A 6,946-nucleotide genomic window follows, 5' to 3' on the forward strand; every position below is an offset into this window, starting at 1 on the left:
CAGACCCAAGGTAAAGCAAAGGTGGGATGAGTTTTTTTTTTTTTTTTTCTTCCAAGTGCGCCTTTGTCTTTGGTTTTAATCGCTTCTTGTCAAGAGTGCGAGTTGTCTTCAGCCCCAGCCCCAAAGCACACAACTACACACAGATCTGGGCAGAGACTCATTTAGATAGCATCCTTAAAGTCTGCCATTCACCTTGGCCAACATCAAAACCCAGAGAATCACAACCTCCCGAAATGACATCCTTCTCATCCTTCCATCTTTCCTTGGCACAGGGTGAGGAACTTCTCGCCCCGGGGATAAATCTTGTTGTGTCTTCTGGAGAACAAACTGGAAGCAAGACAGGGGGAACAAAAAAAAAAAAAATTCTCATTAAAGTAACAACCCCGCAGTTAGTTCAATTACACGAAGTATGCAGAAGATGTTGTAAATTTAAAGATTTAAATAGCTTACAAAGTTGCCCCGGGCCCCATCAGTTAATTTCCTTAATTTATGGATTTTAGCTGAGTGTCTGAAGTGAAAGAGGAGACGGAGAAGTAGGTCAGTCAGCCCGCAGATTTGCATGCAACACAGACTCAATATTGGGGATGCTTGACCATTTTCCTGAGCAGGTGTGTATGGAAAGGTGCTGTCTTGAATGTGCAAGCACACACAGAGAGATCACTTAGTGGGAGGTGCTTTTTAAACAAAATGAGAATAATAGGGCCTATACAACCCTAAGCTAAATAATTTGGACTATTTCCTATATCACGTTTTATGTAAATAGATTTACTTTTCTTAAGCTCATACAGTGTCTTATCTTCTGATGATTCAAAGAGACCCTATTGCTCTCATCACTTTACATCAGTGTTATCAATAACTTGACATTCATTAAAGACCCCTGTAATAATATCTGATTAACTTATGCAGATGTTCTGCCGTCGAAGAAAGGGAATGAGTTCGCTGGTTTTCAAACAAAGTTTAGTTTTGTATTAGTGCACACATTTACTTTAAGTTAGCCCGGGGCAGTGCAGAGCGGTAATTGAATTGTTATTAATTCTTGATACAGTTGTAATTTGAACAAATGAACTATTTTGCACAATAATCGTTCAAATCAGGCCATGCAATATTGGTCATGAAAAGATGTGGTCAATAAACAAATACATAAGAACAGCCTGATAAGTTGTACAGCTTTGCAGCTTACAAACCAACATAATTACTTCTCCAGGAAAACGATTCTGTAACATTTTGTATTATAAATATTTAAAACACTGATTTTACTAATTGGGTTTGTTTTTCTGTGTGGGAAGGATTACATCTCACGCTGCTTCATAGTGTTTTCCGTATATTAGTTTGAAATGATTTCCTTAAATTATGGTTACAGGTAAGCTGGTAGTCACCTCAACGAACTTAATTTAGGTTCCAGCACATTGCGTCACAAAAGGACAATACTGACATCAATCATACGTTGTTCTTAGTTTTAAAATGATATACAATAGCCTACATGTATTTAATATACTTATCTGCATAGTATCTGCATAGTAGCACAATAGAACATTTTCAAACCAGGTCTAGTCTTCTAGGATTTCAGTCTCCAATACCACATTGTTGATAACGGTAGTCTAATAATAATAATAAAATAATAAAAATCATCATCATGATGCAAGGACTTTTTTTCTTCTTAATATACATTATTTTTTTATTCCATTAAGGACGAAAATCACTGGTTATACTTGGAAGAAAGAATCAATCAACATTTGCGAGGCCTCCAAGAGGGAACACATATGTAAATGAGATGTATGCATTAATGCATGACCCTATAAGAATAATAACTTTGCCCCAAGGTTCAAAAGCAGGTGTCATTAACAGCGACGCTAAAAGCAGGAGGGGGTATACTTCAAGACAACGCCGTTGCCTGTGTTTTATCTGTTTTTTATTTATTTTTTTGCAGAAGTCTCTTTACAGTTTTGCCTTATCTGTTAACTGGCGTGTGGTATGAAAGTAACATACACCCTTTAAAAAGCATGCATATTAAACCATCTTAGCACTATAATAAGAAATAAAGCCAAACCACGAAAACATAAGTCTTAGTAATTTTTTTATTGAATGCATGCTTGCTATCAGTGACCATTTTTGTGAGTAGGCTGTATTATACTGTGTGAAAGCAAATGGCACATCATTTACTGCATCCATCCAATTTGTGCAATTGTGCATTCCGCATTGTTGCAGCATACGTCTGATTAGGTGACATTTAGATATTTTGTACCTGGAAACAAAAAAAGGCCATTGCATTACCTCACATGCTAAACTTGTGCCTTTAATTAGCTGAACCAGAGCGCTAGAAATCTTGACAGAACACAGTAATATTGTTCATTTGATAGCATTAATGCTTTGTTAAGAGGCATCAAGTGACCTAATCGGTATATGTGACTGTGTGTATGTGTGTGTATTGTGCATACATAGGTTTTGCTCCTCTGCTGCTACAAACTTATACAGTAGCCCATGGCAATTATTTCTAAGGCACTTTTTGTCTAGGCTGTAGTTTCACTTCAGGGTGTTTTCTGATTAGACCTCAACTGTTCCTCGGGCTAATTGTCTTGGTCCTGGAGGTATAATGGTAGCTTGCTGCAAATGCATTCAACATTCAACACAATACCTCTATTATTATTATAAATACGTGCATGCTAAACAGTTAGCGGCGTTTTCAGCCCAGCCCTAACTGTAAGTACACGTTTAATCATGCAATACAATGGGACGGACCCAGAAACCTGCACCATATGGATAATAATTAGCACGGCGCATGAGATTTTGCCAGTTTCTGTAACACAACCCATCACAGCAGTGCTGAGATCTCTTAGTGTGAAGTCTCCGTATGGGTCCCTGCTGCAGGTCAGGCATGGCCACAGATGGATCTCATTGGGAGCCACTGGGCGCATAGTAATGTGCTGGAACAGGGCAATTTTCGCATCTAGCACCTTTTTCCAAAGGCAATTGAAAAAGGAGGGCCTGGGTGTTAGGACAGAATAGTGAAATCATTCCTGCGGGACATTTTGTTTGAAGGAAAAAAAAGTATTTTTTATTTTTGTTTGTTTCAGTTTGTGGGTGTCCTGCAGTTTTCCATACACTGAGACTCACATACACACACAGACTGCATACAACAACATCTGCAGACATGTTTTATCTTCTCTGTATGTAGGCTGCCATTCTGGGATAGAAAGTAAAAGACATTCATCAATTCTCTCTAAATACTTTATTTTGTCCTTACAAATAAATAAACTTGATCATGCGCAAGATCACCCTCTGCTGGTTACTTGATATACAGAGGAAATTGAGCTCTACAGGCAAATTAACGGACTCTGTAATCCATCACACAGTACACTACACTAGTGACAGAGCTAGGCAAGAGTCTGGAGGATACAATTTATATATGAAAACAGAGAACCTAGTAAAGATTATACTGGTGTATATGTGGAACCATTATTATATAGTGTTTTTAATCCTTCTTTTAATTGTTTCATTGCTCATTTCAATAGATACTGTACCTACTGTTAGATACTGGTGTTACCCTACTGTAACACCCTGAGGAGCAGTGGAGCAAATAAACCAGTAGTGTGTGGCCGGAACTACTTTTGTTTATTTTACAAAATATATATGTAAGATCAAAAATAATATTTAAATCATTATTAGCGTCGCCTAATACACATTTGTACTGACAACACCCGGGATTCAGACCCAATTGTCATGATAGTATCAACGCTGTTGGATGGCTGGAAAGTAAAATAATAATAATAATCTGCGGTGAGAAAGTGAACGCGCTTGAACTGATCATTTGATTTTTTGTTTTATTATTATAAGGGGCTATCAAAATGTCGGTGCAAACAAACCTTAAAAAAAAAAAAAAAATTCAAGTGTAAATCAGTTGACAAATGTGCAGCGAGTGGAAATGAAAGTAAGAAGACAGATGAGCTACAGATCAACCACGAAGCCCCAGCAGGGCCAATTCTGCAGCCTTTGGATGGGGTTGAAAGATGGCTTACCACCACCAGTAAGAATTAAAAACTACTTGCGCCACTGCTGAGGAGACAATATGTAGGCCTGCACAATCGGTGAACCCTAAATTAACCATGAACAGATACAGCTGGTTCCCTCAAGAACAGTTGTTACACCATCTCCTGGGAAGCCGCAGCCATACAGTTTACCTCTGCTTTTGATGCCCAGATGATATTGGACTTCTTTATTTCGACTCAACAACATCTGCTAAAGTGGTGCGTTGGTGACAGACACAGTGAAATCCAGCTTTACACCTGAGAATGGAAGTCCAGGAATGAGGTGACAAACCCTGTTTTATGTGATTGAATTGTTCATGGGAACACTTGTCGTAAAAGGTTCATTGATCAATATGTCTCTGGCCTAGAATAAGCATAATGGAGGATAGACCTCCTCCGATTTCTTACCTTCGTACCACTGATTCTCTTCTCCTAACCTGATCGCTTTCATCTCTGCGTGTTTTTATTTGAATTTTGAATTTTGCAGTTCTTTGAAAAAGCAGAAAACTGGCTCACCTTGCTGGTTGGGTTGCCAGTGCCTCTGCTGATTCCTGGATGGCGCCCAGCTGTTTCTTCAAAGAGGTAAACAAGTCAATTTTCTCTCAACAGCTGGGTATGTGTGGTGGTGTTTCCTCCACCTCCGTCATGGAGCTCGGAAATCAGTGCCACAACACAACCAAAGATGATGATGCTTCACTGAGCACAAGTTGTGAAAATAACCGCTCTATACAACGATGTACTAGGGAAAACGTGTGTCAGCCGCACAGACACAGAGGCAAATTATAAAATATGTGCTGAGGTTTCATATGTGCAGCTGTTTTTTTAAAGTTAATGGTTCCCCTACCACCCAAAATATTCACTCCCATTCGTAGACTTATCACAGATGAAAAACAGTTACTGTGAATTTCTTTCCAGCATCGTAGACAAACTGAAAATACTCTATACTCTGGAAAGTAATGTGACAACAGACACGTACAAGACAGCTGTGTTTAATAGCTGAAGGAACACTGTGCCATTCCTCCTGGGGTGCAGTTTCTCATGCAGGGAGAGCAATTGGTTTCTTCCTGGTTCTCTGTTCTAGTTCATCCCAGAGGTGTTCTATTGGATTGAGGTCAGGACTCTGAACATCATGACATTTTTTGCAACACTTTTCTTGCTGATCCCATGTGTAACTTTCCCAGGTTAGTAAGATTGTATTACATACTCTAGTTTCTAATCTGCTCTCTGCAGTTTCTTCCGGATTTGCTAGTCCAGTTCATCACAGAGGAAGACAAATCCAGTGCTCTCAAAACAAAAAAACAAACAAAGAAAAAAAGAGGAGCCCAAGACCTCTGGGACATTCTGCTACCAGTGGAGGAGGCTGGTCTCATTAGTTGTGCTGATGTATTTAGGTTGAAGGGCAGGGGTTTGGTAGAAATACACTGGTCTCCAGGTAGGCTTTAGGCATCCTCTTAAGGCTGACAATGCCCCTGTACTGTAGCACTTCCAAAGGTGTCTGTCCATTTTGCTTAACATGAACATGTAATTGTCATGCACTTCAAAAACAAAACAAGAAAGAGAAATGGCTAAACTTTAGTGTCAACCAGATGTGGCAATCGTAGTTTATCGTGAGCGCGCCGACAATGTGCTCCTGGGATTCAGATAAGCATGCAGTAGTCCACCATTCCTTCATTGCTCTGCTGGATTTGTTGTGTTAATCCAGTCAGTGAATTCAGGCAGCATTTGAACCTGTTAGCCTTTACCTTGTCACCAGATGGTGGGGCCATTGTTCAGCACTGCGAGTGAATAGCTGCTATTGTACTAGCAGAGCCAGGAGCCCGGCGTGGCACTCGTGAGGGACACATGCAGACAGTGACATGATCTTTTGTGACAGGGCTTGAGACACTGAGGAGGAGGAAAATATTAAGTTAAGCTATTGAGCATGTGCAGCACCCTTTGTTTATCATTTAAAGTGTCTGTTGACATGAAAAAAAAAACTAATCTATAGACATTAGTCCTTCTCAACAAATATAACCTCTGTTTTAGATTTTCCTTCAAGTGGCATGATTGATAATAGCAACACAACTTCATAGAATAGCATTGTTTACAAAAAACTTTATTATTATTATTATTATTATTATTATTATTATTATTTTGACTGGCACCCTTATCCATGATGACTCAAATTCAGCAAAGGAACTGTAAATAAAAGATAGAGTGCTAAGGTTGCATATTATAACCAAATATAGATTATCAGTGTTCTATATAAAAAACAAAATATACTACAATTCAATGTTCTTTAAATTCAATCCATGAGGGCATCAACAATGCTTCTGGTATATTCTCATAGTTAGTTGATTTTCATCCTCTCCTACGAGCAAAAGTTTGTGTGAAATCAGTTAGAATAGAATTAAATGCTTTGTAAGTCTAAGTGTTAAGTTTCTCCACTTCTCCTTCAGACTCCATGCTCATCTCTTTTGGCCTACAGAGCGCTTTAAAGTGTTTGGCTGCTACTTTGCTTCCCTTGACAGGTTTGTGTTCTTTGTTAGTTTCTGGTAAGCGCTGCCTTTTGCTCTTTTTCCGCAGAAACTGTTTGCCGTTAAAACCTCATAATGTTGCTTCACAAACCACATGTTGAAATTTCCGCAGTGTCGCACCTCGCTCACAAACAGAGAAAAAAAAAAACAAAGCGCCTGATTTGGGGGTTGATTTGGAAGAAACGGAGCGCAAACAGTGTCAGTTATCCGGAAAAGCACTGGCTGTCGCCTCAAGTTGTCATTTGAAATTTTTGTCAGATTAAAGTTGTCCTTGCTGTTTTAGAATTTGGGGAGAATAAAACCAGCCTGTAAAGAAGATGAAAAGAGAAAGTTATTCACCTGTCAAAGTTAGAAGATGCTGTAAGACAAAACCCTATTATACTGCACAACATCTTAAGCGTGCAATGC

The sequence above is a fragment of the Amia ocellicauda genome, chromosome 9 (assembly GCF_036373705.1).
Source record: "Amia ocellicauda isolate fAmiCal2 chromosome 9, fAmiCal2.hap1, whole genome shotgun sequence".
NCBI classification, from domain to species: domain Eukaryota; kingdom Metazoa; phylum Chordata; class Actinopteri; order Amiiformes; family Amiidae; genus Amia; species Amia ocellicauda.